Genomic DNA, 10,737 nt, shown 5'->3' with positions numbered 1-10,737 from the left:
TCAGATGGTTAATGTGTGCCAGTGCATCTTCATCTTCACGGCCATGGAACTGATGGTGATTGGTGATGTTGTTCATGACATAGGATGGGATCTGCCACGAGTTAGGGTTATTAATGTCGGGAGCGATAATGGGTGAGTGATCTCCATGGAACCTTTCAAAAGCTTGCTGGTACACGGTGCGGTTATTCTTGGCCATTGGAATGGGTCTAGGACTTGGTGGCGGTGAATTTGCGGGTGAATTTGTGGGTGATGATTTTGGTGAAGTATCTATGGTGATCGGTTGCTTTTCAGACAATCATGAACTTGAACTTGCCTCGGACTTCAACTGAGTAGATCCAAAGCAATCCAACGGTGGTCCTTGCGAACGTAGATGTGGCATATACCTACAAAAACGCACAAGACCGAGTAAGTAGTTTCTAATATAGTGACTCTAATACTAACAATAAATAAGCAAACAATTAAAAACAAACTAGACTTAATTTAGACTCCTACGACTCAAACAAAACGCAAACAAGTAGCACGTATGTAGCAAGTAGGTCCAATCAAAGCTAATAACGCAATTGTCAAGAATCCCCAGCAACGGCGCCAAAAACTTAATGTGCTTGAAGTATTTTAATAATTATTAACTAATTTAACTAAAAATAGACACTAAGTAATACTCTAGACTCTCTAAAACTCGACTAAACTACTAACCGGCAAGTGAACCGATCGACTCTAGTAAAGCTAAGTAAGTCCGGATATCGAACCCACAAGACTCTTTAAATTATGTTTATTAGCTAATTAGACTCGACTACAAAACACGACTTATTAATTATATTTTTTGGGGGGGATTTTAATTAAAATACTAATTTAATACTATAATTAAAAACTAATTAAGAAAACAAGTAATTTAAATGAAAGCAAAGTTTGTTATGAAAATAAGATGAGGATGAGAAAACTACCTAGGCTAGACTCCCTTAAATTTTAGTAATGACTTGACTCGGGAAAATATTTAGTTATGGACTGGGATCGTAAAATAGACACTTAAAAGAAAACCCAAATAGGACCCCCTAACCCTTCTCAAGAGAAAACCTATGGATTTCTAACAAGTTTTAATGTACACCAGTATTAAAAATCAAGTCTGCTTACGGTCACCCAATTGTTTATAATTTAGTTCCTTTATACGAAATCCTACCTTACAGCGTGGAAATCAAAGGCAATTTACTACACTTAATTGATTTGATAAACAATAATAAATAATCAACCCTAGACGGACTCCTTACGAATAACTAAATCTAGCAAGATTAAATAGTAAAGACTTATCAATAATCTAGCACTTTACAGATTTTAGATTAGCAGCACACTTAGGTTTATTTAACAATATTATTCCTATTATCTTATCGCGAAATCAAATCATAAAATAATCAAGAACACAAAGTAATTAACCTAATAGCAATCCTATCATATGACAAACAAGAATCAAGGAAAATTATGGAATAAAACTCATCAAACAATCCTAAGCATCCATACGCATCAATTAATTATAGACAATCTTTTACTAAATCATAAAAACCATAACGTAAATAATCCCAAATCAAATCAAAACGTCAAGATAAGTTCATCATAAGCCTAGGCAGTCTATAACGTTTAGCCTAGCATCTTAAAATTAAACAAAACAAACAAGTAATAATTCATGGTGTAAAATAAATGAAAACGAAAGAAATAACAGATAGAACCTGTGTTCTTCGCCTTCAACCACTATGCGCAACACTAGCTGATTCTCCGACTCCAAAGCTACTGAAAACTCATCTCGGTCACCTCGAAACTCACCAAATTTGGATGGAAGATTAAGGTATGATTAATGGTGAGTTTAGGGTCTTTATATAGGCAACAGGAGTCCAAAAATAGGTTAAGTCGGCCAAAAACGAACATTCTGGAAATCCGGACACCGCCACCACCCGCCGCGCCGCGCGATGAGCCTCTTCCCCTTGGCCACGCGGTGCACCGGCCTAGGGGGGCTGGTCCACCTCGCTGGTCCGGTTCACTTCCTGGTTCGGTGCGGTTCCTTTCCTGATGCGTCGGTTCTCCAGTTCGGCTTGTTTTTGATCATTTTTCGCCCTCTTTTCACCGGAATTAAAACCCGAAACCTAAAACATACAACCATGTTAGTAGTATACAAATCTTACGAGAAACCGAACTAAATTATTAAAATATTAAATAAAATGTACACGGGATTTAATGAATAATAAACGTTATATCAACGTAGCACTTTGATGGTACATTCACTTTGATTCTCTACTAGGGTTTTAAACACTTTGAACCTTTCAAATGAATTTGATTTATTAGCAATAAAATAAACCCAACACATTTGACTAAAATCATCTATGTGCAGAAGGTAATACAGACTACCTCCAAGACTTGGAACTTGCATGGGACCGCATAGGTCTGCATGCACCAATTCAAGTCTCTTGGTAGCTTTCCAAGATGAAGACTGGAAGGGTTGTTTTGTTTGTTTACCAACAACGCAGACCTCATAAACATTTGAGGTTGTAATTCTAGGCAAGCCTATCACCATATGTTTATCATGAAGGGAACGCAAACTAGTAAAGTTTATGTGACCGTACTCCGGTGCCACAACTGTGAAGTATTGTTTGGAACAGGAGAACATGCTTCGGCCTTGGTAACATCCAATACAAACATGTTATTGTTTGATACAAGAATCTTCATGAGATCTACCCCTTTGCTTCTGATAATGCACTTTCCATCCTCAAAGTGTAAAGTATAACCCTTCTTCATGAGTTGGCCAACACTTAGGAAACTTTACTCCAACTTAGGAAACTTTACTCCAACTTAGGAGTGAAGTCCACATCATCTAAGAATTTATAATTGTTGATGCCAGTGTTAATTCGAACCATACCTTTGCCTTCTACAGCCAATTTCTTCTTATCTCCCAGTTGAACTTCAAGTTTAAAAGATTCATTTAGAGTAGTGAAGCTGTCCTTGGACCCGATCATATGATTGGAGCAACCCGAATCAATGAACCACAAGTTGTTGATGACTTTTTTGTGTAGATGACTCAGCCATAAGACTGAATAAGTCATCATCATGACTAATGTAAGTCATAAACATGCGTTTCTCTTCTGCATTTTCACCTTGCTCAGCAGCGGCTTCAACAGCCACATTTGCTTGTGGCTCATCATTGTACCAGCAATCCTTAGCAACATGCCCATACTTCTTATAAATGTGACTTCGAGGAATACCTCCACGATCAGTTCTGTGTCCCCTACCACAGCCTCTAAAAGGCCCACGTCCACGACCTCTCATATTGTTTTCAAATGGAGATCGATTGCTTTCTTGTACTTGAAGGGCGTGCTCATCATTCTTTTCTTATTTTTCAACGGATCTGCTATTCATTCTTTCTTCGTGAGACTGAAGGGAACCCATTAGTTTCACTGGTGACATTTTTGATAGATCGAAGGATACCTCGATGGATGGTACAATATAATCAAATTTGGAGGTAAGGCTTCGAAGGATTTTCTCCACAACTGTCTGATCAGGGACTTCTTCACCATATGAACGTTTTTGGCTAACAATTGACATAACTTGTGACACCCCGCTAATTCGGTCGTTATCCGTACACACCTTGAACTTGATTTATTTATGTTAATCCTCTCTAAATTAATTTTTGTTAATTTAATAGTCGCGAGACTTGAAAATTTGTAAGCTCATATCACATATATTAGGTAATTGTAGGAATTACCGAGGCATACACGAGACACCCAGAGCGATGGTGATAATATATTCATGAAAATATATTTATGTATTCGTCTACAAAAAAAAAGTACATCGCCATCTAATGTCCAACCTATGTTTACGGCTCCAAGACCCCATCCAAACTCATACACACTTATTTTATTTGTTTTGAAGTCTACAAAAGTTTTAATATTAAGGAAGAAAAAAAATAATTATTGAAAAAAAAGAGAAAAAATAAAAACTAACAAGGTGAAATCAAATCCCATTGGTTAAAGATTGAACCAAATCCATTGTCTCATCTTTTACCATTTCACCGTACACCATATCTATTTCCATGAGGCAATCATCAAACCCAAATCTCATCCCCACCTTTCATGGAGATATTGTTTTTCTCAACACTCAACCTCCACTCAAGTCTAGAATTATTTTAAGTGTGAAGCATGATTTACAATCTAATATATGTAAAAGTCTTAGATTTCAAGATGTAACACAACACCCCAACATGCACACAACACTCTCATTTCAGCTCCCTCTCCCAACCGAACACACACATACATAAGTTTATCTTATTAGTTAACCTCAAGTTTAAGCAACTAGCTGAGAGCCTTTGGTGAAGAGTTTGAAGCCACCCTGGAGACAAATATCATCATCTAATCTTTTCTTTTTTCGAAACCTACCACTAGTAAGCCTAACTCTTCCTAACTATGCGTTTATTTTGAAGTATAAGTTTTGTTCATACCCCCTACTCACCCAAACAGTTAGGCTAAATCAAACCTTATGGCATTTGTTTAGAAAGCAAGAATCATAAACTTATTTTATACATATATAATATATGTATATAAAATAGTTAGCAAAACTGTTATACAAACAAAGTACACTCACGTTCCACGTCACAAAAAGAAATGGCTTAAATCATATATGGATACTAATACATAAAGTATTGAATCCATAGTTAAAAGGGATTTGAAATATATAAACAGGTGCTAAAATGGTTTATGATACTTTACTTATGTGTGAATATGCTAGATTGAAAGTAGATAAAAACTTGAATGAAAATGTATAAGAGAATTACCAATACGTTTATATATATATATGCATTCAAAAGAATTTGGTATATATATACGTACGCGTGTGCTTGCGCCTTGAAAAATATGTTAACACATTTTAAAAGATGGTTTTTACGAAAACGTTCGTTTGATGTCTGAACATAATTATTTAGTATAATTATGCATGGAGAAATTAAAAATATGTTTGAAAATACGTAAGTTCGTTAAAAAGTATAATTATATGTATATATATTTCTCTTCTAATAAAAAACATATATAAATAAGTGAGATATTAAAGTTATGAAATCTTAACAAAGGAAAACGGTATTTTAAATATATATATATATATATATATATATATATATATATATATATATAATTGTATATTATATCTTTTGAGACTTATCAATCTTTAGAAACAATAATAAATATAATGTAAGTATATACTTTAACGCTTATTTCGAACATGTCGGATATGAAACTTATAAAAGTAAAGAGTCACGAAACCTATCACCAACATCGTATTTTAGTTGACACACTATTGAAAGCACGTTTAACTAGTTGGGTGAAACGCGGTCACGAAACTTACGTGTCGGAAATGAAACATTTGTCCTAAAAAAATTGTTCTTGCATGTTATAGGGTACTTGTAGGACGATACTTGGATTTTTAATATTCTAGCGCACGTTTGAGAATCAGGTGAGTTTCACGGCCCCTTTTTAATTAAATTGTTTTGAAACTTTGGGGGAGAATGCATGGGGTGTAACGTCCGTTAATTCCGGTTTTAAGAATTAAAGATTGTAGAGTATATATAATTCTCGAGATTTATCCGACGTTTCTCGGAAGCCTTTACGTCATCCCGGTACGTCTCATCGCTTAACATTTCTTCCAAGTTGCATTATTATTAAATTCCGGGGGGTTAGAATGAAAATGTTTTATATTATAACATTAAAAAAAAAACCCTAATCCCTTCCAGCAGCTGCGATCGGCACCACCTCCCCTCCTTGCTTCAACTTTTTGATCGATTCCAAGCACCTAGAAGGAGTTCAATGTATGTACTACAATCCCCAACACTCTTTTTGTTCACCCCTAGTCGTTTTGATGCTCAATTTTGCCGAAACTTTTCGTTGGACAGATTTTCGGCCAAGGTGTAATTGACCCACTTCCCGTGGACAAAAATTAGAGTTTCCGGTGTATAAAGATCCCCAGGTATGGCATTTACATCATATTAAAATTTCGTGGTCATTGGAGGTGTTTAGGTCGGTCAATCGATTTTAGTTCGAAAACTAGGGTTTATCGGGTGTAGAATTGCAAATGGTTGAGTTTGATGCGTTAATTGATCGGGTGACCAACCGAATCAGTTTGTACAGTCCTAGGGGGGTTTAAGGGCTGTGGAAAAATTATTTTTTTGATGCTCGGGGCTGTTGTGGTTTGTGCTTCGTTAATCGAGTCGGCGGTGCGCGAATTTTCGTTTAAACGTTAAAGTAAGAGTTGTAAAAAGGAACCGTCAACCCTATCAACTCGGGTGACATAATCTTGATGAATGAAAAGATTTAAAATGGAATTTGGTCCATTCGGGGCTGATTCGTTAATAAAAGGTTTTAAGGTTTATTACACGCACATTCGACCCGATTTGATTGTCCTTGGGCCTTGGGCCAAGGGTTGGGCCTCGGGCCAAGAGTTGGGCCTCGGGCCAAGTTGTTGGGCCTTGGGCCAAAGTGTTAGGCTTGAACGGCCCATTAGGCAAGAGTGTTCTTACGGTCTAGTCTAGTAACGTGTTGTGTATAATTTACAGGCCCTTGCTTGTGATCGTGCACTTAGGAATTTCCTAGCTCGTTGCAGGTGTTCGATTGATTTCAGGTGAGTTCATGATGCCCTTTTTACTCTTTTTACTTTTGGGCTAGCATGCACACCTAAGTGTTTTCTTACATGATGAAATGTTTTTAAACAAATTTATATAGGCTTGCTAGCATATGGTAGGCCTTGGGATGTTAAATATATATATATATATATATATATATATTTATATATATATATATATGTATGTATGTATATACATTATTGCTTGGCCTATATCTAGCGATGTTGTAGTCGTTTCGACTACTGATGTTGTGTATGCCTACTTTGTGTTTGCATGCACTGATGTTACGTGTTTGGGTTGTACGTTTGCTCGACCCTGATGTTATACGTGGATGTTATATATATATACTGTGATATATATAGAGATGAAATTGAAAGGATGTTTACATATACATTTTGTATATGTATGTATAAGGATGTTTAGTTTTCGGTGATGATGATTTGATGGATGCACCCTTTTACTTTTACTTTGTTTAAAACTTTTGGTATGACTATCATGACTATTACTATTGATATTATTTACTTAAAACTTGAACTCACTCAGCTCAAGCTGACTTTGTGTGCATGTTAGTGTGAGTTTCAGGTTAGGAGGAGGATGCCTTATCGCTTGGACGTGCACGAAGATACTTGGACGGTGAAGGGCATACGAGAATTGAAGTTTTACTATTAAACATTTATTTTTAAAAGTTTTTATTTAAAGATAATTATGTTGATTTTGTAAAAAATTCCCGGGTTTTGGGAACTCATTTACTTATTTACGTTTTCCGTCAAATTATACTCTGTGATGCTTATCTTAATGAAATTAATCATTTTTAAGTTTAAATATTTTTACAAGTGTTTTCCATGATTACCAACTGTGGGGATCCCGGGGTTCGGGGCCCTACATGGGGAAGCACATGTTCGGAAACGAGTAGAAACGCGGTCTCATTTTGTTACATGGGTTGAATCAATAATGCGGTCAAAGTCCCCTAGAATCTGTGATCATTAACTATTGTAGACGTGGTCGATATGAATAGTACTATTTGGGAGTAACACGCCCCACCCGTGGTTAGTCGCACTAACTTAGATTGGAGGTCTAGCGGGTGATATTTGTCCATAGTTGTCTTCGATGTTTTTCGCATTAGAACATCAAGGGGGCGATCATAGAAACGCTGTTAAGTCTTGATCATAAAGCTCATGGTAACTGTCTGAGAAATTGGTTGACTCGTTGTCCAAGAAACACATATTGTTATAAACCTGTGAAACTCACCAACAATTTTTGTTGACGTTTTTATACATGCATTATCATGTAATTGAAGCATTGGAAACACATATGGAGTCACATGCATGTAGAGGCATTCTGATGAAGTATCTATCGTAAAGACTATAAACAATGACTATGATCCATGACGTCATCACGCCCTCGCGTTTCCGCCGTTGGCGGGGTGTGACATAACTCGTGAGAAGTAATCTCCTACATGTTCACCTTCACGCATGGAGAGATTCTCAAAATCTCTCCTCAATCCCTGAAGCTTGATTGCTTTAACTTGGTTATCGCCCTGGTACTCCATCTTTAGAATATCCCAACTTTCTTTTGTTGAGTTTGCTGCAGCAATCCTAGAAAAAAACTGATCATGTACAGCCTATTGAATGAGGGCCATAGCATTAGCATCTTTTTTTCTAGCCGTCTTGAGTCATGACTCATCAGTTTCTTTTTCATTTACCCCTTCATCAACTAGTTCCCATAGATCACGGGAACGTAAGATAGTCTTCATCCTGATGCTCCAATAATCATAGCCCTATCCTTTAAATACAGGAATCAGAGTAGGTGCAGTGGATAAAGTGCTTGTTTGATTTGCCATTGCTAATGATGTTTGGTCACACAGTTTTGGGAATCACAATGGCTAATGATGTTTGGTCACACAGTTTTGGGAATCACTCAGGGATCACTCAGGCTCTGATACCACTGATGGTATTAGAGAATGATATGTTACGAATATTAAAGGAACAAGAAGAGGAATCAGAAATCAAATAAAACTGTTATTGATCGCATAAATTGAGTACATAACATAAAAGCAAAGAGACTCTTTAAATAGGGGAGCAACCAACGTTAAACTCCTACAAACTAGGACTTGATAGAATAAATCAAACAAACTACTAATTCAAACTTATTCAAAAAAAATAACGATAAATCGGAACAACTTCACGTGCAGCAGGACTTCTTCAACTTTATTTCTTTAGGACGTGCATAGGAGAGTTTGGGTCATCATTTAATAGATTATCCACCACTGATGAGTAGAGAGCAAAGCACCGCCTACCAAGTAGAGAGAGATAAAAGAAATGCCTCCGCTGTCGCCATGGTCATTCATTGGCCAAAGCCGTTGAACCCACTGCCGGCAACAACAGTCAAAAGGCAAGCACTCCCTCTCTCTGCTTCTCTATCTAGAAACACCATCTATGTGTTATAATAGAGAGATGCTGATGTATTACAGAAGCATAGAAGAGAACTGCGGTGGCGGTGCTTGTGGCTGTGGCTGTGGCTGTGGCGGTAGCTAGATCTAACACATAGAAAGAGAGAGAAACCCATATAACTTGTAATATGAGGGTCAAATGTATATGTGGGCTAAACTAAAATCAAACACGTAGAAAGACCAAGGTCAGTTGGCAATAAGACAGATAACACCTTAATGACATCAGCAAGGTACAAACACCAAAAGCACCTGGTACAAAAGACACTGCACAACTTCACCCGTAAATATAAATATATAAATTATTCAATCAAATCTAATTAAATATATTTTCTAAATTTACGTTAGATTCTGTTCCCCCATTCATGTATGCGCCAGTTAAGAATTTAAATTTGTCATATAGTAAATATATATTTTATAAATATTAAAAATTTTACATTTTTTTACAACGGTGGCAATTTAGGCTTCGTACCAAAGCTAACACTTTTGAAAATCACATAGCATAAGACATAACGCTGGGGTATAAAATGCAACAAAAAACTAGCATAGAACAACATGGCTTTGGCAAAGCACCGTAAGGCTACAGTGCATCGCCGTAAACCTATGAGCGCATCTCACGTTCCCTCCTCACCCTCCCTTTTTGTTCAAAACGCCCAAAACACCAATACACACCTGGGGGGTGTTTGGGTGAGCTTTAAGAAACTGCCTTTTTTTTTAAAAAAAAAAAAAAGTAAAAACTGTTTGGTAAGCTTTAGTTTAAAGTCTGAAAAACTTCAAACAATAAGCAGTTTTAAAAAGGAAAATGGGTTCTAACGTTTGTGTAGGAAGTAGGAACCGCATTTCCCAAGTACTCTCATCTATTTTAAAAAGGCTTTAAGAGGCCCACATTGTGAACCCAAACTTCAAAAATAGATGGTCACATACAAACTTCTGATCGGTTGTTCAATACTTCATTTTCTACTCATACGAAATTTCAAAATCTCATGTCTCAAATTCATCACCAAAATTACAGCTCTCGGAAATCGCAGAAACTTCCAAAATTTTATTGCCAAATCGTAGTTCGAAATCGCAGCTTAAAATCAGCAGGTCTAAAATATTTTTTAGGCAAATCCGTCGCGCGAGCTTAGCTCATGAGACGTGCCTTTGGGGCCGAGGCCCTCGGCCCCTACTACTGGTCGACAAACATGCGACAGGCACACACGTCGTAAAAAGGTGAGGTGAACACAGAATAGTGAAAGCAAAAGGGATGATAATATTGATAAAAACAAAGAAAGATGGCCTGGCCATCCCAAACACAAGGTGTCCAGCTTGTTGATTTTTATTTGTGGTTGGAGAATATACTTAACAATTTTATTCTTTTGTGACTTTATTTTGTAGCCTTCTTTTATCATATACTATTAGTGGCATTGTATAATTGCACAACTTAAATATAAATGTGTGAATAAATTTGTAACTTCATATAATATACATTTTGACCTTTGGACTATGTTAAAAGGATATCATTCCATTCTATAAATCAAACAGAGAACAGATTTCAATTCCTTAACATTCTAACAATTTCAATTTTCTTTGTTAATTCCAATTTCTTCTAAAAATTTTGCAAACCAAACAACTCTCACTATTAAAAATGGACTTGAAAGGAATTTGAGAGAAT

Source organism: Bidens hawaiensis, unplaced genomic scaffold (genome assembly GCF_021521415.1).
Source record: "Bidens hawaiensis isolate Kalapana, Puna unplaced genomic scaffold, B.hawaiensis_p1.1 tig00024231_1, whole genome shotgun sequence".
In the NCBI taxonomy this organism is placed as follows: domain Eukaryota; kingdom Viridiplantae; phylum Streptophyta; class Magnoliopsida; order Asterales; family Asteraceae; genus Bidens; species Bidens hawaiensis.
The sequence above is the reverse complement of the archived record's forward strand: the minus strand, read 5'-3'. Positions refer to the sequence as shown.